This window comes from Oncorhynchus gorbuscha, linkage group LG14, assembly GCF_021184085.1.
Source record: "Oncorhynchus gorbuscha isolate QuinsamMale2020 ecotype Even-year linkage group LG14, OgorEven_v1.0, whole genome shotgun sequence".
Lineage (NCBI taxonomy): Eukaryota > Metazoa > Chordata > Actinopteri > Salmoniformes > Salmonidae > Oncorhynchus > Oncorhynchus gorbuscha.
The window spans coordinates 63,148,741-63,176,092 of NC_060186.1; the positions used below are offsets into that span (position 1 = coordinate 63,148,741).

The window sequence follows — 27,352 nt, forward strand, 5'->3', positions numbered from 1 at the left end:
AGCTGGAGTGGTGTAAAGCTCACCTCCATTGGAATCCGGAGCAGTGGAAACGCATTCTCTGGAGTGATGAATTACGCTTCACCATCTGGCAGTCCGACAAATGATTCTGGGTTTGGAGGATGCCAGGAGAACACTACCTGCCCCAATGCATAGTGCCAACTGTAAAGTTTGGTGGAGTAGGATTAATGGTCTGGAGCCGTTTTGAGGTCCATACAGAAATGATTTATGAGATCGGTGTGAGATCAGTGTGGAAGAACTTGACTCGCCTGCACAGAGCCCTGACCCCATTGGGATGAATTGGAACGCCGACTACGAGCCAGGCTTAATCGCCCAAAATCGTGGCTGAATGGAAGCAAGTCCCCACCACAGCAATGTGCCAGCATCTAGTGGAACACCTTCCCACGAGAGTGGAGGCTATTATAACAGCAAGGGGGCAGGTGTCCCCAAACTTTTGGTCATGTAGTTGTTGTTTTTTTAAACTGACAGTAACAGATAGAGCCCAAGCAAAAGACTTGGTCAATATGTCTCTTTTCTGGCACAAAGCCCTGTGAGAAATGCATCAATTAACAGGCAAGCAGCAGGTAGCCGAGTGGTTTGAGCATTGAGCCAGTAACCAACAGGTTGCTGGATCGAATCCCCAAGCTGACAAGGTAAAAATCTGTCGTTCTGCCCCTGAGCAAGGCAGTTAAACCACTGTTTCCTGGGCGCCGAAGACATGGATGTCGATTAAGGCAGCCCCCGACACCTCTCTGATTCAGAGGTACATCTCAGTTGTACAACTGACTAGGTATCCCCCTTTCCTTTTCCTTTTCCCTTTCCCAATCTGCAATACGTTCTCAAAGAAGAAGTCTCAGCAGGGGAGGGAGAGGGCACTACCACACAAAGACCTTTTACAACGCACAAAGCTTTCCAAATCTGGGCGTCTTGACTGGCAGTTGAACATGACAACCCACGCCATCACCTTGTGCCAGTAGTGGAGCAAGCCATTTGGTATTAAAACCGAGAGGGGTTCTGAAGACAGGCCAACAATAAGTATTCAGACAGCTACTGTATACTACACTGTACATGCCAGCTATGAAGATCAAGATCAATCAGCCTTGGTAGAAAGGGGAGTCCAAAAGACAGACAGCTGCACCCCAAGGCCATCAAACAGCAGCCCTGATGGAACTGACACTAAACCACCACCCTGGGGAAAATCTAGCCTACCTTGACATGTAAAGAGGGCGGAACAACTGTAGTAGCTTAACAGCATGCCCATCTAAGAAACTGCCTTAGACTGTCGATCTATAGCTGCATAACTAGGTAGCTCTACCCGTATGCAAAAAACAGCCTTTGAAGGAAAAACAAGAGTCTCGGATGATTTTACAGCCTATTTATATACTAACTTTAACCAAAAAGCACCCAGGTGTTCATTTCAGCTGGTGAATGAACGCTAATAGTTATTCCCTCATTCTAGCACATGTCCACATACATTTATGCTTATCCAAAACACAAATTAACACTGAAGACAAATTAAAGTTCTTGTGTGATGTTAACTTCAAGGTAGCAAGCATAGTCACCGAGTGCTTATTATTACTAGTACAAAACGGATCTTAATATTTAATAGATTCATTTCACTCTAGACAGTCAGTTGATTGCTACCCAGTCAAGGTGAATAACACAGTGCTAGGGTGGACATCTTTGAAACCCCTAAAACAAATTCTGGTTGTGCTGATTGATTTAACTTGTTATTACTAGATATTGCTGCACTGTCAGAACTAGAAGCACAAGCATTTCGCTAGATTGCCAATAACATGTGCAAGCCATGTGTATGCAAACAAAACACTTTGATTTTCTAGTGGCACTACAGCCTTAGAGAAAAGTCCCTGGTGAGGATGTTTATTAATCTAGCTGCTCAGTGATCCTCAGCAGTCTTGTCTGTCCCTGGACTGATCCCCATCAGCAGTCTTGTCTGTCCCTGGACTGAGAGGGGGAGAACGAGAGAGCAAGAGAAGGGGGGACCCTGTCCCATGGGAGCCATGAAATGGGACACTATGTGGACCATTGATTTCTTCACCAATAGACTGACACACAAATGGAGGGCCCCAAAGATAGTATACAGCACCACATGCCCTATGATCTACTACTATATTCTCCAGACCCCATGGTCTGAAACTCACACACAGGGAAGGGCACTTGTATATAACACACGTCACTACTCTATCCTGTTGTCTACCCTTGGGGCCCAGGACCAGACATACTGTACACAGAGCAGTAATACAGCAGTCAAACAAAGGAATAGTCTGAACACAGAGCCGTGGGAGCTGTAGGGAGGGCTGGGCGATATGGAATTAATTCAAAGCCATGTTTAAGCTCGATGTTCCATATGCCTGTATCGCACAGAATAATCAAGTCTCACTTTTATGAGCGTTTGTCTTTTTGTTCTCATCTCCTTCACTTCTTCTGTGCTGTGTGCACCTTCCCACAAGCCCAGCCAGCTGGCACGCACAACAAAGACGAAAGGAGACTTATTCCGTTCTGACAAGCAGTTTCACCTCGCTATTTGCATTTGAGGTTTGGTCCAACAGAATTGTTCATATGGACACCAAAAAAACAGACATATTATTTTACTGTAATAGAGAACTTAAACTTTCTACTTATACCCTTTTTATGTCTCAACTACCAACATTTAGAACAGAGCAGACCCTACTAAAAATGGAAATATCAATGAACACGATGGAAAATGAACTCAGTTTCTCGTGCGCTGCATTGCAGTACCATGTATTGCTGGCAAAATTTGTGCCAGATTTCTAGTCTGCGTTTAATATATGTGCAATGAGCATAAAAGACATTATCAGGAATTGACAACTCGTTCTCATTCGGAGAAATAAGCATCTTATCCAGGAAGGACATTTGATTTCAACATCTTAAAGTGAACCGGCTGTGTTGGAGATGGACAGCAGGGTGTATTCATTACATTAACTGTTTTGTCATGTTAGCAAGCACACAGATCCAAGATGGTAAGACTTAAATGTGAAGATGTGTTGTCTATTCACTAGCACGTGGGATTGTTTATGAGACGTGTTCATTTCGTTATTATTACTAGATGTGCATTGTGTATGGTTCTGGTTAAATTTGTAACAAAAACAGCATTTTCAGATAGACTTGAAAGCCAAATAAGTGATTATTGCTAAACAAGTAGGTTACCCCTATGGTCAATGCCCACGCGGAAATTGAATTAGCTTTTTTTTTTAAGTCACCTGAAAATCCATCAGTTTAAGCTCTATTTATTTTATGTAACACTTCTTCATTTAAACCATGAGACATCCAGAAAACCACTTCTCACAGAATTGTCTGTAGTGTCCAAACAGTCGGGTTACAAAATGAATACACCACTCTGTGTGAAGGTGAGACAAACACGTCGGTTGTTTTGCTCTAGGAATACCCACAGGCCTCACAAGAATTGTCTGATGACTCGTCTTAAGGTCGTCCAGTTCCCGTCAAAGGTATGGAAGTACACTATATAAACAAAATTATGAGGACACATTCAAATTAGTGGATTCTGCTACTTCAGCCACACCCGTTGCTGGCAGGTGTATAAAATCACCATGCATAGACAAAACATTGGCAGTAGTGGTCCTTCTGTAGCTCAGTTGGTAGAGCATGGCGCTTGTAACGCCAGGGTAGTGGGTTCGATCCCCGGGACCACCCATACGTAGAATGTATGCACACATGACTGTAAGTCGCTTTGGATAAAAGCATCTGCTAAATGGAATATATATATATATATATTGTATTAATGAAGAGCGCAGTGACTTTCAACATGGCACCGTCATAGGATGCTACTTTTCCAACAAGTCAGTTTGTAAAATTTCTGCCCTGCTAGAGCTGCCCCGGTCAACTGTAAGTGCTGTTCTTCTGAAGAGGAAACGCCTAGGAGCAACAACAGCTCAGCCGCGAAGTGGTAGGCTACACAACCTCACAGAAATGGACCACCGAGTGCTGAAGCGTGTAGCACGTTAAAATAGTCTTGTCCTCAGTTGCAACACTTACTACCATGTTCCAAACTGCCTCTGGAAGCAATGTCAGCAGACAGACACTCCTGGGTTATACTACTTAGATAAAAAATAAAACTATTATTAGTGGGTCTTATGGTTGTAGAAAACTTATATTTAGCTTGGGTATAATTTTACAAGCCCTGAATTCATTAATTATTCCTGAATGTTTGAAATGCAGTGCATTAACCGTAGAACTTGTGCAACACACCTTAGGAGAAAATGTTTATTTTTAAATGTAGATATATATTGTGAATTGCCCAGGGGGCAAGGGGAAGGAGGGGTTACGAAGAGGGGGAAAGAGAGAGAAGGCACTATGCAGGGACCCTTCCTTTCCTCTCCCTCACTGGAAACCAAACAATTCAATAAGTGGGAATAGACAGACAAGGATCTGTTATTGTCCACCGCTCTGGGGTTGAGTAATTCACATTCAACAAAGTGTTGTCATACATGCACACATTACATACACACTATTAAACCCTAACAATGGCACCATGAGGAATTGCTGGCCAGTGCAGATAACACGTTTGGGGGAGATGTTGTAGTCATTTTCTATATGGTACACACCGCAAACATTTTTAAATCAAATTTTATTTGTCATATAGACATGGTTAGCAGATGTTAATGCGAGTGTAGCGAAATGCTTGTGCTTGTAGTTCCGACAATGCAGCAATAACCAACAAGCAATCTAACATTCCACAACTACTACCTTATACACACACAAGTGTAAAGGGATAAAGAATATGTACATAAAGATATATGAATGAGTGATGGTTCAGAACGGCATAGGCAAGATGCAGTAGATTGTATTGAGTACAGTATATACATATGAGATAAGTAATGAAGGGTATGTAAACATTATATTATGTGACATTGTTTAACAGTCTGATGGCCTTGAGATAGAAGTGTTTTTTTAGTCTCTCGGTTTACATACTGTAGATCCAGAGGCGACCAATGACAATGCATTACATTTAAAAACACATCACGTTTAATTGACGCGGTTAGCATGTAGATAAAGGTGTGAAATGTAGATTGAAACTACTGTACACCTTTGTTAATACAGATTAGTAGATTAGACAGATTAAGACCGTCATTCATAACAATGAGTCATGTTTCTATAATTAGGCCTATTTTGTGAAAATGGCGTTAAACCTTGCGAGCGCCAACATTTTCCTACTTACTACCTAGATATACAAACAAGAAATAACAGTGTGTAACACCATACAATTTTTCTACAGAATATTGTGTGGTACAACAGCAGCATGACTTGGGAATTTATGTCATGGCTAACCTTCTCCACACTGGCATTTTACATCAAATAAAATATATATTATTACCTCAAACCCCCCCCCCCCCCCCGGCGATGACTAGACCTGCTAACACCTGCTCTGCTGTGAGTCCCTCTCCCCCCCTCTCTCTCTCTACAATGAGACAAGACATGCTGCAGTAACACCAACTCAGACAGATAGGAAGTCCAACATGTGAGAGAATTTGAAAAGGCCTCCAAAGTGTCTATGACTGAGACTCCTAATAGGCTAGCAGCACGGACTGAAATCTGCTTATATTGCCGTGTTTGAGCCAAGAAAATTGAAAGGTGACCCTAAGAGCGTGATAAATAAGATACCAAGAGGGACCAGACACCCAGAGACCGACAGACAGACAGACCCTGCACTGCTGCAGATGTCACCTCCCTCTCCCTGTAGACAAGGTGCATGGTGTGTTTACGGGCTCTAAAAAAGTCACATCCCAGCTCAAAGGCATACAAGTAACTCAATATCTTACTTAGTTTGCTGCACACACAAAACAAATATTATACAGCAAGGCTCTTGATCCAGGAGGGGATTCTGTGCTGTTACCGGCAAGCAAAGCTTGATTTTGGAAGAAACCACATAGCTAACCAAATGCACAACTGCAGAGCATTTAGCACATTTTAGACAGTTAACTTAATAGTTATACAATATCTAGCTGGCATAAGTGACTCACAAGGCTCCGGTCTCTCATTGTGTTCTTGTAAACAAACACATGACTGGGTACTACTGGTAAGCTTCATAATGAACAATGTGAAAGAAGAACGCAATCTTTAACTCAACATATTGCACACATTGACTGCAGGTATTTAAAGTAGCTACAAATATTTATATGAATTTTTAAAAACTTAAAAGAAATTGCTTAAACGGTACTGATGGTATTAAAAAAGGAAATTCAAATACCCCCGGTATTCGGCATACCTCCCAAGCCTAGACAGTACACCACTGTAGATGAAATGTCTCACACCCTTCAGAACCAATACACATCTGCCTGTTTAATTGCCATATTCCAACAACCACAAACATCTCTCTCACCACAGTAGGGATTGGACGGTCCTGGAATGCGAGGCTACAATAATTGGCAGTGCCAATGTACACGGTCATCAAAATAACCGCTCAGGTGGAGGATATGCTTCTTAATAAAAACCTATTTGAAACAAGCCATTACACTTTCTTATTATCATGGCATTTTATTATTATTATTATGGTTAATACTTACTAAATATTAATCAACAAATTAATAAATGCCAGGTTGGAGAGGATGACGCATTTTCGTATTGGCAACATTATCGAGTCAAAATAAAGACACCTTCCTTGTCTTTTGTTTTTTTGCATAAACAATTTAATATAGATCCTATTGTGACACACAAAACCATTTAAACGTAGTCCAATGTTTTCTCCTCCACTTTTCCTGAAATATTTGCATAACTTCACAAACCCAGTTGCTGCGGTCATTCGATGGCGGTGGCATGTGACCAACCAGCTCAATCTTACATAGCAAAATTTGAAATTGCGTTGTTTTTTTTTACAGTGGATAAAAGTATAGACTCAGAGCTAGTAATTCTGCTTTGAAAGTTGATACACTTGTAAGCTCATTTTTGAGAAAATGGCCCTTGAATCTACGAGACTTTTGTCTACACACATTCAGCAATGTTCACACCCTTTTAAACTTTAGCCACACCCAGCTCTAAGGATTCAAATGTAAGGCCATGTACTAAACAACCAAAGATTTCAAGACTAAAGGCTGGTTTCTACTACGGGTATGTTTTTAATCTGGAGTGCTCAGAGTGTGCTCGTAAACTGAGCGTGTTCAGAGAACACTTCACTCTGAACATTTTACTCACCCTAGCAGAGCTGGTTAGGCTGTTTGTTTATGTTATCCAGAGCGTTGGTAAAAATAAATATTTTACTACATTAAATCATGACAGGAGTGTTTGATTATAATTAAAGAGATGGAGTCCAGACAGGCTCCTTCAGGATAGTTTGAATGTACAATCAGGCTGATAGAATCAGCACACCCCTGTCAAGCAAAACCACCAGCGGACATCAGACGAGCGAATATTTGTCCTTTCCTACATTAGGCTTTCCGAAAGTGGCCTATTCGGTAATGAATTGACAAGGAAAGTATGAAGGGGACAGCTATGCTATAGAATGAAGATGAAATTGACCATCATTAAAATAGAAACAAATACATGTCCATAGCCTATTTATCAGCGACGTTGATTATCAAGGCGGAGTGTGTTGGAAAGATTTCTTCAAATACTGTGAGGAATTATTATAAGTTGAATGTACGTATTAAAAAATGTTAACATTTTTTTTTTTACTTTTGACTTACTGTAAGGTAAAGAAAAACAATTACACATTCCAACATATAATATTTGCCAGGAGCAGGCCAGATACTTCTGTGAGTGCTCAGGCACGTGCGCACACTCCGTCAACATTAACAGGACAGAGAAGAAAGCAGACCTGCTCATTGGTCACATGGAGCGCGTAAAAGATGCCATGAAATAAACCAAATCTTGTTTCTCACAAGTGTAGTAGGTTGTGAACTCTGCAAACAACATTTCCAATAAATGCATTAACAGATACATGTGTAACCAAATGCCAGGGAATAACGACCGGTATTACAAATGGTAGGATACCACATGGGCATTCATTATTGTGCATTGTGGGCCGACAATGTATAGCCTAGGCTACTATTCTACTTTGTGGGGATAGGAGGGCGGCATGTTGGCCAGGACTGGGCCTGATCAGTCAATAACTTAAAAAAATATATTTCACATCAAATGGTACCATGCCAGGTTGGAGGTGATTAGAGCATTGTCCATTTAACACAACATTAGCACATTATAGGCCTCGGAAGTAGAACAACCTTGTCAACCGCTGTTGAATAATTCATGAAGTCACACACATGCAACCCTTTTTAAAAGACCGATTTATTTACTAGCAAGCAATGAAAATGTGCATTGTATAAAAGAAAGTCCACAGAAAAAAATTGCTTTTACTGAAATGCCATAGCCTATAATGCTGTACATCCCCGTGCATCTAGCACCTAGCGGAGAAGCTGCTGTGGAGGAGACGTGAACACTTTAATAGACAGACTAAGTTAGCAAAAACATTTGCTTATAATCATTAGTAAACACTCCCTCTATTAGGTAAAGTTTATCTACATGAATATAAAGTTAAAAACATTTAAATGAACGTAGACCTATTTAAAATGATTTTGAACATTATTTTATATTTATGATGGACTTCACCCATAAGTCAGTTACACGGTTATTCAATTATAGTCACAGCCCTAGACCACAGCTTAAAGAAAGATTATGGAGATGACAAAACTGCTTCTGAAATGGACTGGCTGTCTGAGAACTTCATGATATTCAACTGGAAATGTGTGTGTGTTTTTTCCTCTCAAGGTTGTAAGTTACTGCTGTGCCCAATTCAACCCAAGGGCCTTCCTACAACTTTAGTAATGAATATTATATGAGTGTAAGTGTAGGTTGCAAGTAGAGCGTAAGGCAGGTTTCCCAAACTGCCGGCCCACAGCTGATTATTTGGCCCCCAAGTTGAGCAACAACAAAAATGTGGGGGGCATGAAAGACTAAAACACCAGCAAAAAAACACCACTCGATTATTATTTTGGAAATGTCATAAGAGAGAGAATGAGACTGAATATAAATGTAAGCCAGGTTTGAAATAATCATATTTTAGTCAAATATATCTGTGCTTTTTGTGGTATTATTTATAACTATGTTCTGGCCCCCTGACCATTCGCTCAAGAAGAAAAATCGGCCCGCGGCTTAATCAAGTTGATTATCCCTGGCCTAAGGCATGAGGAAGAAACGTCTCTGTGGAAATAACATAAGCTCAGTTATAGTTAGCCTACGATCACACATATAGCACTGTGCCTCAATAATTATCTTCAGTCTAGCACTTGTCTAGAACAATGCCATTATCAACTCTCTCATGGTGACAATCTGAAGTTAAAAAAATAAAAATAAAAGTGAAGTGCAATGACAATCTACTGTATTATAAATAATTCTAATAATTCAAAGCTCTTCCTGCTGCAGCAATTAAAAGCATGCTGCACGGTTTTAGTAGAGGATAATGGAACATTACTGTCATGAGCATACGAAATATCACTCATAAGGAAGACTCACTGTCCATCAGGCTTAACAGTATCAGCTCCCTACAAAGATGCCTGATTACAATAAAAGTATATCTTTCTCACAGAGACACTGGAGACAGTCTAATACTTAGTGTGCGGAGAGGATGTGATCATGCAGCAAATAAGTAATGCAGATTACACACTCATCAATATAATACTTATGTCTAATGCCTCCTTGGAATCCTTAATCGTAAAATTGCAATGTCTGTTTGCAATATTACAACAAATAAGTTACTGCAAACAAACACTTTTTGCCTTGGACACAATGGTGTAAAGTGGGCAGCATTTTCACTTTTGGATGAATAGCGTGCCCAGAGTGAACTGCCTCCTACTCTGTCCCAGATGCTAATATATGTATATTGTTATTAGTATTGGATAGAAAACACTCTGAAGATTCTAAAACTGTTTGGATGATGTCTGTGAGTATAACAGAACTCATATGGCAGGTAAAAACCTGAGAAAAATCCAACCAGGAAGTGGGACATCTGAGGTTTGTAGTTTTTCAAAGCCTGGCCTACCGAATACACTTTGAGATATGGATGAGATTACACTTCGTACAGCTTCCACTAGATGTTAACCGTCTTTTGAAACTTGAATGAGGATTCTACTATAAAGAAGGGGCTCATGAGACCTCTGAGTCAGTGGTCTGGCAGAGCACCTTGGTCTCATGACGCGCGCTCCGGACAGAGTTACCTCGCATTCCAGTGCTTTTTCGGAAGACAAAGGAATTCTCCGGTTGGAACATTATTGATGTTTTATGTTAAAAACTTCCTAACGATTGATTCCAGACATCGTTTGACATGTTTCTAAAGGACTGTAACGGAACTTTTTGAGTTTGTCTGGATGAAATGATCGCGCCTAATGAAGATTGATTACTGGGCTGAACACGCTAACAAGTGGCTATTTGGACATAAATGATGGAACTTTATGGAACAAATCAGTCATTTGTCGTCGAACTGGGATTCCTGGGAGTGCCGTCTGATGAAGATCTAAGGTAAGTGAATATTTATAGTGTTGTTTCGAACTTTGTTAATTCCAAAATGGCAGACATTCCTCTGGCTGTTTAGGGCTCTGAGCGCAGTTCTCAGATTATGCTTTTTCCGTAAAGTTTTTTTTTTTTTTTATCTGACACAGCAGTTGAATTAAGGAGAAGTCTATCTTGAATTCTGTGAATTACACTAGTAACTTTTATCAATGTTTATTATGAGTATTTTTGCAAAATCACTGGATGTTTTGGAATCAAAACATTACTGCACGTAACACACCAATGTAAACAGATTTTTGGATATAAATATGCACATTATCGAAAAAACATACATGTATTGTGTAACATGATGTCCTATGAGTGTCATCTGATGAAGATCAACGGTTAGTGATTACTTTTATCTATATTTCTGCTTTTTGTGGAACCCATCTTTGGCTGGAAAAATGGCTGTGTGTTTTTTAGATTTGGCAGTGATCTAACAATCATATGTTGTGCTTTCGCTGTAAAGCATTTTTTTTTTAATCGGACACGATAAGTAGATTAACAAAATGTTTATCTTTCATTTGCTGTATTAGACTTGTTAACCTCTTACTCCTACCCGACACGCAGGCGTCCCATCTAGACATCTGGAAATGCAAATGCGCTAGGCTAAATGCTAATAGCACTCGTTAAAACTCAAACGTTCATTAAAATACACATGCAGGGTATTGAATTAAAGCTACACTCATTGTGAATCCAGCCAACAAGTCAGATTTTTAAAATGCTTTTCGGGGAAAGCATGAGAAGCTATTATCTGATAGCGTGCTTTTCCGATTAAAATCGGTCCATATATAGCCTAGATATCGATCTATGAAGACTGTGTGATCAAGGAAAAAAACAGTGCACCAATTTGTAAGTCGCTCTGGATAAGAGCGTCTGCTAAATGACTTAAATGTAAATGTAATAGTTTAACGCAACGCCATTTTTTTTAATTAAAAAAGTCGACGATAAACTTTCACAAAACACTTCAAAATACTTTTGTAATGCAACTTTAGGAATTAGTAAACGTTAATAATCGATCAAATTGATCACGAGACGATGTATATTCTATAGCTGTACGTCTGAAAAAATACCCAATAGTGATTATGGGACATCTAGGAGTGTCAACAAAGAAGATGGTCAAAGGTAATGAATGTTTTATATTTTATTTGTGCGGTTTGTGTAGCGACGACTATGCTAATTATTTTGTTTACGTCCCCTGCGGGTCTTTTGGGGTGTTACATGCTATCAGATAAGAGCTTCTCATGCTTTTGCCGAAAAGCATTTAAAAAATCTGACTTGTTGCCTGGATTCACAACGAGTGTAGCTTTAATTCAATACCCTGCATGTGTATTTTAATGAACGTTTGAGTTTTAACTAGTACTATTAGCATTTAGCGTAGCGCATTTGCATTTCCAGATGTCTAGATGGGACGCCTGCGTGTCAGGTAGGAGCAAGAGGTTAAAAGGTTATACAACAGGCAGAGTCGGTCACTCTGTATGTTGTTCTTACATCTGCTGCTGTTTAGTCTGGTCTAGTATGCCCTCAGTTTTAAATCACCCTTACTCCTCATTAGGAGTTAAACATCAGCTATTGACTGTGTGCCTGATTCTGGCAGCAACTCTCTGCAGCCTCCCTGTCTAACACCAGCAGGCGTTCCTTCATAGGTACTGCATTACTGCCCATTTCACGGCTGATGAGCAATAGAACACATCGACATTTGACTCCTGGCAATTCATCTCATCACATCAAATAGCTTTACCACCACCAGCAGTGATAATGAAATCCTGGTAGTTTTCCATCGGAGCATGACTTACATTCCCTTTGACTCTACTTTAAACAGGGGAATCAATTGGCTTGGCCTACTATATGACGGGGGATGGTGGCAGTGAGTGGACGTTTCATGTGGGTAAATAGCAGTGCTACACTCCAAGGGGTTCCTCTCTGAAAACCCAATGCACAACATCAACCTGGGTGACTGGGGATGTGGGTGTACTTTACCATTATTGGATCGTCTCGCACTGCAGAACAGCCGAGTTGGAGATGCGATGGTACGAAGTGTGTGAGGATGCCGCTTGTCAAAATGCACAATCGATAGACACCATGACGCTCCACTTCCTCAATCCTCACATCCGGGTCAACTTTGAAAACTGAGCCGTTCCTCTGAAACACACGCCCCCATGGTTTGGATAGTTGTTTTGATATTGCTGTTCAGGCTTATGAAGTGAAAATAGACCGTGGTGGAGAGAAGAGTTGTAGGAGATGCACTTTAGAAGTGTTTAGTTTGCGTCAAATCCCTTCATTATAAGAATCATAAAAGTCACAAGGTGTACGCACACACTCACTCAGATACTGTGCCAGTCCTTTCCTCCCGCCACCTCAGACTGAGCACGTGCGGCAGACTGCAGTCCCTCCTCTCCACTCATGTCAAACACCAGCTTAGCACTTCTGTCTGCTTCAATGGCCTTAACCAGCCCACTACACATGCACAAACGCAGGGACACTCCACAGCCCCCCCTCACCCAACCTCCACCCTGCTTAGTTAGGAAGGTCATCTTCCAGTCAGCTCACATCAGTCGTCATCTGGGGACCCTGAGCTCCAGCGATGGTAGTGTCTGCAATTAAGATGCCTGGCTGAGTTAAGACCTTAGAGTTTTTACTAGGCTACACTACGACCAGACGGCGCCAGCATCACCTCTGATACCGCACCACACAAATTTCTCCCTCTCCTTTTTCTCCCCTCCTGCTACAACCAGCCTCACCTGATACTGCTCCCCAACCTTTCCGCTCCTTTCTCTACCCTTCTCCATCCCCACTTATTACCACCTCCAAACAGAACCAGTCTCACCTCAGCTGCCTCATTTCTCCTCTCGACATCATTATTCAAACGGTCTTATAACATGTTAAGATGCTAATTGCATATTTATTTACATAGGACAGAATGTGTTGACTTTGTGGGAATGTTGTTTGACTAGAATTTGTTAACTTCTCAGGTTTACTTATCTCTGAATGTCAGAAAAGATGTAGGATAGTCAATGTTTACAGAAACAAGTTGTTTGATAGTGTTGTTTATTTAATGGGAATGGGAGACCCCTTAGAAAGTCTGAAGGAGCTTTCTTAAAAGGGATGGATCGCCCTAAAATGTGTTAGAATTGTAAGCTTTAGATGGTTATCGTTCCCCATTAATTTCCGAATAAGCCTCCGAGATTTTTACCAACAAAAAGTCTTGCCTACTACTTACTAAGAACACATACTGTGTACTAATTGTAATACATACCATTAAGAAAACGCGACACCTGAAAATGTGGGTTAACGCAGAATTCAGCGCAAAGAAAATAGATAAGATAAAAAAGATAAACGCATAACAAATATCTTGCTGCATTTTGTAAATGCAGATCTAAAATGCTTATTGTAGTTTCTGCTCGGCAACAGACTTAACTGTGGTTCAGTTGCACTTCTCCACTCAGATGAGAATTTACAAACTGGCATTCAATCAGCAGAAAGCGCCGACTGATGTGTCGCTACTTTTCTCTATGTAGCCTACTTTTCTCCAATAGAATTCCAGGATAAACTTGAAGCAAAACATTAGAAATGTAGCTGGCTATAAAACTTTATATTTTCACACCCAAAATGCTAACTATTTAGAACGCAAGCACGGATATTGGGCCACATCCAGTATTGTCGGATGTACACAAAAGACGATGACAACTTTGAGTTCAACACAAATTGTGGGTTGAACTACTACTTTAAGTGATGGTTGCCCAAAGCCCACCAGTAGCAGTTTACCACCTCAGCTCACAGATGAGTAGACAACAGTTTGTGACTCCACTGGCAGGATGACAGGCTGTCCAAGTCGCTTAATAAAACACACACAGCTTATTTGGGATTGCCACGTTCAAACGATTAATCATGCAAAGCAGAATCATTAGTTTCACTCTGACTGACTTCCGACTGTGTGAAGGAGAGAAATAGCGCTGTCTCCTATAAAATTACGCATCTCTGGCTTACACTGAGTGGACAAAACATTAGGAACAGTTTCCTAATATTGAGTTGCAAACCCATTCGTTGAGTAGGGATGCACAATAAATCGGTGAACATATCGGAATCAACCGATATTAGCTAAAAATGGCAACATCGGTATCAAGCCTGATGTCTAGTTAAACGCTGAAGTGCAAAACTGGTGTCAAAGCTGAAATGCATACCTACAGTTGAAGTTGGAAGTTTACATACACTTAGGTTGGAGTCATTAAAACTTGTTTTTAAACCACTCCACAAGTTTCTTGTTAACAAACTATAGTTTTGACAAGTCTGTTAGGACATCTACTTTGTGTATGACAAGTCATTTTTCCAACAATTGTTTACAGAGATTATTTCACTGTGCCTGTGGATGTATTTCAAGGCCTACCTTCAAACTCAGTGCCTCTTTGCATAACATCATGGGAAAATCTAAAGATATCAGCCAAGACCTCAGAATTTTTTTTGTAGGTCTCCACAAGTCGAGTTCATACTGGGGAGCAATTTCCAAAACGCCTGAAGGTACCACGTTCATCTGTACAAACAATAGTACACAAGTATAAACACCATGGGACCACGCAGCCGCCATACCGCTCAGGAGACGCGTTCTGTCTCTTAGAGATGAACATACTTTGGTGTGAAAAGAGCAAATCAATCCCAGAACAGCAGCAAAGGACATTGTGAAGATGCTGGAGGAAACTGGTACAAAAGTATCTATATCCACAGTAAAACGATTCCTATATCGACATAACCTAAAAGGCCGCTCAGCAAGGAAGAAGCCACTGCTTCAAAACCGCCATAAAAAAGCCAGACTGGTTTGCAACTGCACATGGGGACAAAGACCGTACTTTTTGGAAAAATTTCCTCTGGTCGGATGAAACAAAACATCCACACAGTATTGCTTTTCCTCGGGAATAGTATTCAATACACATAGGTAGACAATAAATGTGGCTCAAATCACAGTTGTTTCCGAGTCCTGCAATAAGAGCTATGGCGCTAATGTTCTCTGGGTGTCACTGAGGAGTCTGATCCCTCATGTCACTGATCCACAATCCATAGGTAAGGCTGTACAGTGAAATAAGTATGCCCCCAATGCAATTCTAAAGTAGAATACATCCAGTGTGATTTCAACATTTGTCAAATGATTGTCTTTTGTTGATTTTATATAGCATTCCAACACGGTTTACCATTATCTATTCAATTATGGCACAATTCTAATATTGGTATTAATTTGCATCACTGTCAATTACAATACTTTTGTTTTAAAGGCTAACCAAAGTCCACTATTGTTGCTAATCCTTATTGTGGCTAGCTTCACATAGATGGGTCCGACCACCATTGATCAAATAAGAACTGTCTTATAAATTATGGTCATTTTAGACAACACCTAGCTATATAATTAGCTAGCTAACTATAGTTACTGAAAAATGTCATTTTGCTATGTTTTTGTTGGAAGAACATTGTTTGCATCCATGAGCTAGCTAGCTTTTTTTATGACCAGCACTGTAGGTGTGCGAGACAAGTTTACCAGCATCATAACATAGGTATCGATGAATCGTTGTGACATATGAAATATGAGTGATGGTGTTATCAGTGTGTAATAACTACATAATAAAATGTATGCACGCGTTAAATTATTGTGATGTGTAGTCATATGCAGGTCCTGATTGGTCAACAAGCTTATTTGACACATCATAGTGGTATTTGACACGCAAAGATCCAAATGGCATTCCATAGAAATCCTGGGTGAGAATGAAACTGCACAGCAAGTAAGTGAAAGAAATAGGTTTTGATTATGTTTTACTGGTAATAGGGACATACGTAAATGCCAACAAAGTAACTTTTTTGTCAGTGTGGTGTGTGACCTTTATTTAACCGGTGTTGGAATCGGCTAAACTTTGAACATTGAGATATTAAATAAACGATAGAGACGAAGCCTTGAATAGAGAAAGAGTCTGTAGCAAGCCAGAAGGCTTTGGAATGTTTGATGGAAGAGAGCGACGCGTTGATATAGGGAGGCTAGATGGATAGCTGTGGATTAGGTGAAAGAGAAGTCAGGAGGTGAGGGGGGGGTCAGTTCCCCTAAAGGGAGTAATCGAGGTTAGTATCTGGTTACCTTCTTTCTCTTGAGCATAAACTAAGGATTGGAGAGAAGGCGTCTTAAGTAGGATGTATATAACCAATGGAGAGAAATGTTTTGATGTCTGATTACAACTGTACAGAAAATAAGGGAATAATTCAAACTTGGTTAAGTACTAGGAGCACTGGCTTTGGCCTGGGTGGGAGTTTCATTTTTAAACCTGTGGAATAAGCAGTAGCAGAAACATTTATAAAAATGGATGTGGTGTTTACGTTCTTGAGTGATCAACGTTTTGTAGTTTTCGTTGAGGGAAAAATGAGTGGTTGGCATGAAATAAAAACAAAAATACTTTAAATGAAGGATTTGCAGTTTTTTTGCTGTTTGGTTTGCAGTCATCCTAGAACCTGGGTGACCTCAGAGTTTCACAGATCAAAGGTCAGAAAACGTGGACGCCCTTGAATAATAACTCAATTAGGTCCCACTTTAAGCAAAGCACAATTTATAAAGGCTTTAAATATCATACATAAAGGTTTCCTAAGCACTACATAAATGATGCACAAATCAAAGCATGTCACTCTACAAATGGTATATAAACAAAGTGAATTGTCACATATGGCAATTCACCCTACAGTGAGAACTGTTAGGTCAACCTTTGTAGATTATTTTTTAATAATTTATGTAGCGCTTGTGAAGTCTTTATTTACGCTATATAAAGCCTTGATAAGTTGTACTTTGTTTAACCTGTTAGTCCTATAGCGGCAGTATTTCATTTTTGGATAAAAACACGTGCCCGTTTTAAGCGCAATATTTTGTCACGAAAAGATGCTCGACTATGCTTGGAATTGATAGCTTTGGAAAGAAGACACTGACGTTTCCAGAACTGCAAAGATTTTCACTGAGTGCCTTATAACAAAAGCTTCAGGCAAAACCAAGATGTTTGAGCGACCAGGAAATCAACAGGATTTCTGAAGGTACGTTTTCCATGATCGCCTTATATGGCTGTGAATGCGACAGGAATGAACGGACACTTTCTAGCGTTTCCCCAAGGTGTCTGCAGCATTGTGACGCATTTGTAGGCATATCATTGGAAGATTGACCATAAGAGACTACAATTGCCAAGTGTCTCGCACGGTGTCTGCGTGGAAATTGGTGCGCAAAAGTCACCTACCAGTATTTTTCCATCCGAATCTGAGAACGCAGGCTTCCAGGAACGGCATTTCAATGAAGAGATATATGACAAAACACCCTGAGGATTGATTCAAACAACGTTTTCCATGTTTCAGTCGATATTATGGAGTTAATTCGGAAAAAAGTTCAACGTGTAGGTGACTGAATTTTCGGTTAGTTTCGGTAGCCAAATGCATAGTAACAAAACGGAACGATGTGTCCTACACAAGAATCTTTCAGGAAAAACTGGACATCTGCTATGTAACTGAGAGTCTTCTCATTGAAACATCTGAAGTTCTTCAAAGGTAAATTATTTTATTTGATCCCTTTGCTGGTTTTTGTGAATATGTTGCGTGCTAAATGCTAATGCTAAATGCTAAGCTAGCTATCACCACTCTTACACAAATTATTGATTTTCTCTGGTTCTAAAGCATATTTTGAAAATCTGAGACGACAGGATTGTTAAGAAAAGGATAAGCTTGAGAGCAGGCATATTTATTTCATTTCATTTGCGATTTTTAGAAATCGCTAACGTTGCGTTATGGTAATGAGCTTGAGGCTGTAGTAATGCGACCGCATGCGGGATGGGGCGGACTATGAGGTTAAAGTGGGACCTTCCATTACCATGGTACATGCAGTAGGTAGGCATGTGTGCTGTAGATAGTCTGCTAGTTACACAAGAATAATAGCCTGTACAGCCAGCAAATAATACACAATTCATGTACTAGGAAACCCGGTTATGTTCACCAACTACCTCTCAAATGAATAATAAGCCTTGGTGATAATAAGGTTGATATTTCTGAAGTACCTTGGTGCATGAATCCAAACAGCGGGCAGATATTCATGATATCGACTCAAACGGCTCATTTAGGATCCCATTCAGGAGGCACTACTGAGCCTGTGGTGTGAGGACAAGTTCTTCCTTTTCCCCTTCATCTCTCCCCCTCTAAGTTTACTGATGGTTTTCTGCTGTTCATCTGCAACGCTCCGTCTCTCTCCAGAGTGGAGCGAGTGATGAGAGGCTAGAAACATAGGGTTCTCGCTCTCTTCGTACCCCTTCTCTCTCCCTCCCTCGTTATAGGATTTTAAAGGAGAGAGGCCTCACCACGAGTCCCATACAGTACCCTCTCCAGTTAAGAAAGAGCCGGGGCATAGCTCATCAAGACAGATTCTTGGTCGGCCGCCCGCCACAGCCACGCACAGCAACGCTGCACTGCATTCATTAATCACGCACGCCTTTCAAGAGAACACTCAGCGGCAGCAGCACACGGCCAGTACGACGGAGTGGGATGAAGGGGGAGAGAGAGAGAGATGGACAGAGGGAGACTGTCTTGCTTTCGCTCAGAGGGGCCCAGTGGTAGGGTTGGTCTGACTGGCTACAGCACACACAAGACACCACTATGCTACCCGTCAGCTAGAGGTCACTAAACTACCTGCCTGGCACCTGCTTTTCTCCTCACTATACTTGACCTCCACTCCTCCTCTACTTCCTGCTATACTAGAGACTACAGCTATAGGTCCATCAGAAAGTATTCTATTCATACCCCTTAACTACACATTTTGTTGTGTTAATCTGAATTTAAAACAGATTAAATGGGGGGGGGGGGGGGCGGGGGCGTTCTCACTCACCTACACACAAAACACCATAATGTCAAAGTGATAACATGTTTAGAAATTTGTGCAAATGTATTGAAAATTCACTCCCCCAAAGCCAATATCTTGTAAAGGCACCTTTTGCGACGATTACAGCTTTGAGTCGTCTTGGTTTTGTTAGTTTCAGGATGTTCATTTCAGGATTTGGGGATTTTCTCCCATTCTTCAGTGCAGATTTTCCCAAGATCTGTTCAATTGGATGGGGTAATAATAATGTACAGCAATCTTCAAATATTTCCACAGATTGTCAGTGGGACTCAAGTCTGGGCTTTGACATTCTTGTTCTGAAGCCAGAAATACGATTTTTGTACATAAGGAACATTTCTGGAATCTTTCATTTCAGCTCATGAAACCAACACATTAGATGTTGCGTTTATATTTTTGTTCAAGTATAGTTCTCTTCCTCTTCCTGCTAAGCTGGCGAGACCACTGTGCTCTACCTGCCTTTCCACTCTTCTCCTCCCTCCCTCTCCTACTCAACCAAGTACTACGCTTCCCAATCACAAATGTCCTACTCCTTCTCCACCCTCCCTATACTACATCTGTCACCAGCTGTCCTACTCTCCCCCATTCCTCCCTTTCCTCCACTCCACTGAGGCCAGTGGTGTAAGTCAGTCTTTTAATGACCTGTTTTCAGCTGGGAATGCCACGATAAGGAGAGTGACCGGGGAAATCTGAAGGAAGAACGGATTAGTGGGAAAGAGAATGAGCGAGTGAGAGAGGGAGACTTAAGTCCAGATTGCTCATTTTCCTGTGACAGCTGGACTGAATGTTAAATGGCACTCTCATTCTGCACCGTCCAATCAAACTGTCTGCACAGCCTTATTATGTAAATTGTTTTGATTTGATAAAGCACACTCAAACCTAACCATGCAGAGGGTGCTTCTTTCGTCAGTGTGTATGTACAGTATCTGTTCAGAGGTAGCCTCCTAAGTGTGTGTGCTTAGTAATTCATCTGAACTCTGTCTGTATAGCTGTCTGCATAGCTGTGCATGTTGGGGCTAGCAAAGTACCTCACCTCTATTTGCCAGTCAGACCCATCATGAAGGGTGATTCAATGCACAGGAGGAGGACAGCAAGGTAACACCCCAGTCATCAGCTTATGCCTGGATTACACAACCGCCAGTCATCCTTACGAGCCAGACAGACCAGGAGGATTCAGGTTAAAATGTTACCCTCGGATTCCCTTTCGGTCTCGATCTTTTTCTCCCTTTCTGCATGCGTCTGTCGTTCTCCCTCTCCTTACGCGCCTATAATTTTTAGACTTTGTTTTGTCTCTTTCAAACTGAAACATAATGAGTGAAACAAAGATGGCCAATTAAGCCTAGGTCTCACAGTTGAGGAGAAGGTCCCTTAACTTTTCTAGGATAGAGGGCAGCATTTGGAATTTGATGAAAAGCATGCCCAAATTCAAATGCCTGCTACTCATCCCCAGAAGATAACATATGCATATGATTAGTAGATTTGGATAGAAAACTCTGAAGTTTCTAAAACTGTTTGAATCATGTCTGTGAGTATAACAGAACGTATGTAAAAGGCGAAACCCCGAGGACAAACCATGCAGTTCCTACCACTTCCACTGGATGTAACCAGTCTTTAGAAATTGGTTGAGGTTATTCCTTTGTGTAATGAAGTATGGCCATCTTGAACGAGGGTCACTTCATGTGTACTGTTTGATAGAGGCGCATGACCAGAAAGCATGCTTCAGTTTGTTTTCTTCCTGTATTGAACACAGATCATCCAGTCTTCAATTGTATCAATTATTTACTTTAAAAAATACCTAAATACCTTGTATTACAAAAGTAGTTTGAAATGTTTTTGCAAAGTTTACAGGTAACTTTTGAGATATCTTGTAGTCACGTTGAGCAAGTTGGAACCGGTGTTTTTCTGGACAAAGGCGCCAAATAAATGGACATTTTGGATATATATGGACAGAATGAATTGAACAAAAGGACCATTTGCGATGTTTATGGGACATATTGGAGTGCCAATAGAAGCTCGTCAAAGGTAAGGCATTAAATATATTTTTAGTTCTGTGTTTTGTGTCGCGCATGCAGGGTTAAAATATGGTTTCTGTCTTTGTTTACGGAGGTGCTATCCTCAGATAATAGCATCGTTTGCTTTCGCCGAAAAGCCTTTTTGAAATCTGACATGTTGGCTGGATTCACAATACGTGTAGCTTTCATTTGGTATCTTACATATGTGATTTCATGAAAGCTGGATTTTTATAGGAATTTATTTGAATTTGGCGCTCTGCACTTTCTCTGGCTTTTGGCTTTTTCCAAGTGGGACGCTACTGCCCCATATATCCCAGAGAGGTTAAGGTTTATGTGGTTTCATATGGTCGTTCAATCTGATGCGTCATGGGTGAACTCAGTGACCCTATAGGTTCAATGACAGGCATAGACAGAGCTGATGTCACACACACAAACACGGAAAGACAGAAGCAGACACACGGAGAAACGGACTAACATGCAGGGAAACACGCGTACACACACACACTAGGCTCAACTGCTCCTAATTGTTAAGTTCATGTTTTAAGTACCCCTATATCTGTTATTACGGTGCTATCACTCTTATTAGTGCGCTTGCGCAGGAGTCTCGTTGTTGATGAACCTGGCCTGGGTGCGATGGCAACCATGTATGTATTGTGCTAATACGGTTAAGTAAACGTTGTTAAACTGGAACCTTGTCGTTGTGTCATTTTGAATTAACAATAATACCACCAACAGTTAGTGTTTAGAGTCCAATGAGAGCCATTCAAATTAGCCTACTCTACAACCTACTTAACAGTGAATTTGAGACACTCTTACAATGTAAAAATCCTCCAACCTCACAAAGATTGCCTCAGTATCCATGTTCTCACTACACACAGAAGGGCACACTAAGAGTTTTGCTGAAGCCTGTGCCAAAGTGGGCTCTAAAACATTACTTAACCGATAAACCATTTAATAGTCAGAGTCAAGCCGACAATTCATTACATTTTTTAAGCAAAGATATCCATATCTGCCAGTCAAGTAAGTGTGTGTGTGTGTGGCAGCTCGCTTCTCTACAGTATATCATAGCTCAACGTATAAGTTTCCCCTCACCACAGATCTAAAAATCAGATTTACTCCCCCCCTCAATCCTAACCATAAGCATTAAAGTTATGAAAAAAGATCTGAATCTGTGCCTAGAGAAGGTCCTAGCCTTAACTAGCCTCCTCACCACCTTGTCACAGCACTACAGCATGCAATCACTCTATATCATCGACTGCATCCTTGTGTAATACATGTATCACTAGCCACTTTAACTATGCCACTTTGTTTACATACTCATCTCATATGTATATACTGTACTCGATACCATCTACTGTATGCTGCTCTGTACCATCACTCATTCATATATCCTTATGTACATATTCTTTATCCCCTTACACTGTGTATAAGAGAGTAGTTTTGGAATTGTTAGTTAGATTACTTGTTGGTTATCACTGCATTGTCGGAACTAGAAGCACAAGCATTTCGCTACACTCGCATTAACATCTGCTAACCATGTGTATGTGACAAATAAAATTTGATTTGATTTGATTTGGACTGGAGAGAGACAGAACCAGCGCAGGATGTGATGCATGATGATCCTGTACTGCATGGCAGCCGGATGTGTGGTTGCTTTCTCAACCGTTCGGAGAAGACTTAAGAGAATCAAGACAATGTTGCCAAATGAGCATCAAATGTTTGTTCATGTGACCCTGTATGCGAACAAGGTTTTCAAGAACACACGGCTCTTTTGTGACAAATGATTTATATAAATCCTGGATTGCTGATTCTATGTATGACCTTCGAGGGGCTTGGAAGCCACCGGTCGGCCATATTGGCACTCCCCAGTAGGATCAGTCCTCCATATGGATGAATGGAATTCTACAGTATTTTAAATGTTTCAAGGCAAAATTGTACACATTTAAGTAGTTTTGTTGTAGTGGGGACAGTAACATATATAATCTCAAAATTAGAAGTATAACTTTTTTTTTGTGATTTATCAATATGTGTTCTCCTCACATAATATAATTTAAGAGTATGCATTAAGGTGTCTAATAAAATAAAGGTGGAAAAAACCTAATAGACCAATTCATTTCTATAGCTACCATAATATTTCATGCAATGAGTGAGTGCCAAGATGGAGGAAAAGTGGAGTCAGCATAGCACAACCTATCAGCCATCTAGTGTATATATAAATAATTTGTTTTGACACCTGCTACTGATCTGAATGACACAGCTATTGTGATATTTCTACTGCTGAATATTTAATGGAATGCAATCCATCTCATCGCGTCTTAAGGTTCTATGCAGAGCCCTACTGCTTGTTTACAAAATAGAATGTGTAGCTACTTTTCTAGTACTTCTAAATAGAAGGCTAATAAACTATGGTTATGTGTTGTGAAGTAAGCAATTATCACTTGCTTTGGCAATTGTACTAAATACAAGAGTATAAATTACAACGTAGCAACAATGTATCCCACAGGGATGCAAACTGATTACGGCCCAAAAAGGTAAGCAAACATTTTTGCACAGATACGTGAGAAATCTGTATAAACTGCAAGAAAATGTGACTATTTTCAGAATGAGTGTCACCATTAGAGGTTGACCTATTAAATCGGAATGGCCGATTAATTAGGGCCAATTTCAAGTTTTCATAACAATCGGAAATCGGTATTTTTGGACACAGGTTTGGCTTATTATTTATTTATTTTTACACCTTTATTTAATCTTTATTTAACTAGGCAAGTCAGTTAAGAACACATTCTTATTTTCAATGACTGCCTAGGAACGGTGGGTTAACTGCCTCGTTCAGGGGCAGAACGACAGATTTTTACCTCGTCAGCTCGGGGGATTCAATCTTGCAAGTTTACAGTTAACTAGTCCAACGCTCTAACCACCTGATTACATTTCACTCCACGAGGAGACGGCTTACTGCATTCGCATAACAGGCAAAGATAAGTTGCTAGCTAGCATTAAACTTATCTTATAAAAAACAATCAATCATAATCACCAGTTAACTACACATGGTTGATGATATTACTAGTTTATCTAGCGTGTCCTGCGTTGCATACAATCGATGTGGTGCGTATCGTTGCTCCAATGTGTAGCTAACCATAAACATCAATGCCTTTCTTAAAATCAATACACAGAAGTATATATTTTTAAACCTGCATATTTAGCTTATAGAAATCCAGGTTAGCAGGCAATATTAACCAGGTGAAATTGTGTCACAGCACGCAGAGTCAGAGTATATGCAACAGTTTGGGCTCCCTAATTTGCCAGAACTTTACGTAATTATGACATAACATTGAAGGTTGTGCAATGTAACAGCAATATTTAGACTTATGGATGCCACCCATTAGATAAAATACAGAACAGTTCCGTATTTCAGTGAAAAAATAAACGTATTGTTTTCGAGATGATAGTTTCCGGATTAGACCATATTAATGACCTATTTCAGTATGTTATCATGTTATAACTAAGTCTATGATTTGATAGAGCAGTCTGACTGAGCGATGGTAGGCAGCAGGCTCGTAAGCATTCATTCAAAACAGCACTTTCATGCGTTTGCCAGCAGCTGTTTATGACTTCAAGCCTATCCACTCCCGAGATTAGGCTGGTGTTACCGATGTGAAATGGCTAGCTAGTTAGCGGGGTGCGTGCTAACAGTGTTTCAAACGTCACTCGCTCTGGGACTTGGAGTGGTTGTTTCCCTTGCTCTGCTTGGGTAACGCTGCTTCGAGGGTGGCTGTTGTCTTTGTGTTCCTGGTTCGAGCCCAGGTAAGAGCGAGGAGAGGGACGGAAGCTATACTGTTACACTGGCAATACTAAAGTGCCTATAAGAACATCCAATAGTTAAAAGTATATGAAATACAAATGGTATAGAGAGAAATAGTCATATAATTCCTATAATAACTACAAACTAAAACTTCTTACCTGGGAATATTGAAGACTCATGTTAAAAGGAAACACCAGCTTTCATATGTTCTGCGCAAGGAACTTAAACGTTAGCATTCTTACATGGCACATATTGCACTTTTACTTTCTTCTCCAACACTTTGTTTTTGCATTATTTAATCCAAATTGAACATGTTTCATTATTTATTTGAGGCTAAATTGATTTTATTGATGTATATTAAGTTAAAATAAGTTCATTCAGTATTGTTGTAATTATCATTATTACAAATAAATAAATATCGGCCCGATTAATTGGTATCCGCTTTTTTTGGTCCTCCAATAATCGGTATCAGCGTTGAAAAATCATAGTCGGTCGACCTCTAGTCACCATACCAACATTTTCACTAACGATGTGATACCAAGCCAAGTATCACAATACCGAGCGCTCCCTTTTCACAATGACAAAATGTTGCCGTTTTAAAGCTAGTTCCCTGCAACTCTATACATTTTACCATGGGGCAGAGAGAAAACATTAGTTTCTTGCAGTTCTACTTTTTGTGATGGGACTGGGAAATAAAAAGGTAATCTGTTTTAAAGCTAATTTCCTGAAATTCTGCACATTTTGCCATGGCTTATGCCGTGTTCTTATGCTATCTGAGAAACTCAAAATCAATGGGGGCCTCATGCCATGACATTTTTTTTTATTTTAGATTCTCCCTGTCTACTTTTTATTTTTTGTTATCTTGTTTAAAGATATAAAATACTGAAAATATTAGTCATTTCTGGGAATGCCGACAACTATTTAGCAGCGGTGGCGCGCCTAAATGCTAAATTAACATAGGGGAAACTGCACTTTTTACTGTACAATCAAAAAGGCTACTGCTGAAAATAATCAGATTTACTCATATCCATACCTGTGATTGGGCAGAAGGAATGTAGTAAGGAATATAACTACATAATGATCTGCAATTTCATTGATACAGTAAGGGGACAACACACTAGGTCTAAAATGAAACCATCTTTAGCGTACCTTTCAGACAACTTTACATACAGCTTCACTCTCCCTCCCTCACGAACTTACTCCCTGTCCCACACATCCTATTTCCCTCACACACCCTCGCTCGCCATCACGGCTAAATAACATTTTTAAACTTATGGAGAATGCACAGAAAGAACGGACAGAGAGAAGTAGCTGATTTGGCTAACGGCTGGTTAGGGGATGCGCCTGGCCGTTCATAGCAGTGACACGTGATATTCGATGAAGCACACATCACTCAATGCGTGATACACTGTGTTTTACGGATCGTCACGATTCACATTAATTATTTATTGAGATCAAAATGGTGGATATCGCAGAAAAGTGGTGAGTTAAGGTTAAGCTCAAACATCCCTTTATCCAATTACAAAAGCCAGACAGCATCTAAGGAGACAGGAGATGCAACAGAAATTAACTAGCTCTGCTGCTGGACAAATGTTTGTTTCCATTCCAGCTGGTGTCTCATTTAAAATGTCTCAGGTAGCGTCCGAACCGACCGGCACAACTGCTTTCTACATCAATCTGGAACTCATTTGCTCACGTTTTATTGATATAGAGCGAAAACGAGAGAGAAACTAAATCTAATGAGTAGTGGAAAATAAAAATCTTCATTAAATGTGAAAATTGGTCAGAGAATTTAGTACATCTGTCTCCGGCCCTGCATCACAACCTCCAAGGTTAACATACATTTACAGCTTTGAGACGCAGCAGAGACCGCGCCACTCGCCATGCTGCGCCCCTCGCCGTTTTCAAAGATAAAAGTTTTCCAGGCTTAAAAGAAGCTTAGAAAGTGAATGCAGGTGTAGCTGGGCAATTGAAGCAAAATAATAGTTTGTGTGTGTGTACATGCCGTGACCTTGGTGCAGCTTTGTAGAGATCTGGCACAGTTTCCAAATAGGTAGTGTTAACTGTTTTTGTAGTGTTGTTTACAGACATTCTGGCAACACAAACTACCCAGAGAAGCTGTTCCCATAA

General features: G+C 40.4%; 1 protein-coding gene across 1 annotated transcript in view; it reads right to left on the reverse strand.

Annotated features, from left to right (window-relative positions):
• LOC123995272 (kelch-like protein 29) overlaps positions 1–27,352 on the reverse strand; it is a 121,477-nt gene that overhangs the window by 92,873 nt on the left and 1,252 nt on the right. The gene's annotated exons all lie outside the window — the stretch shown is intronic.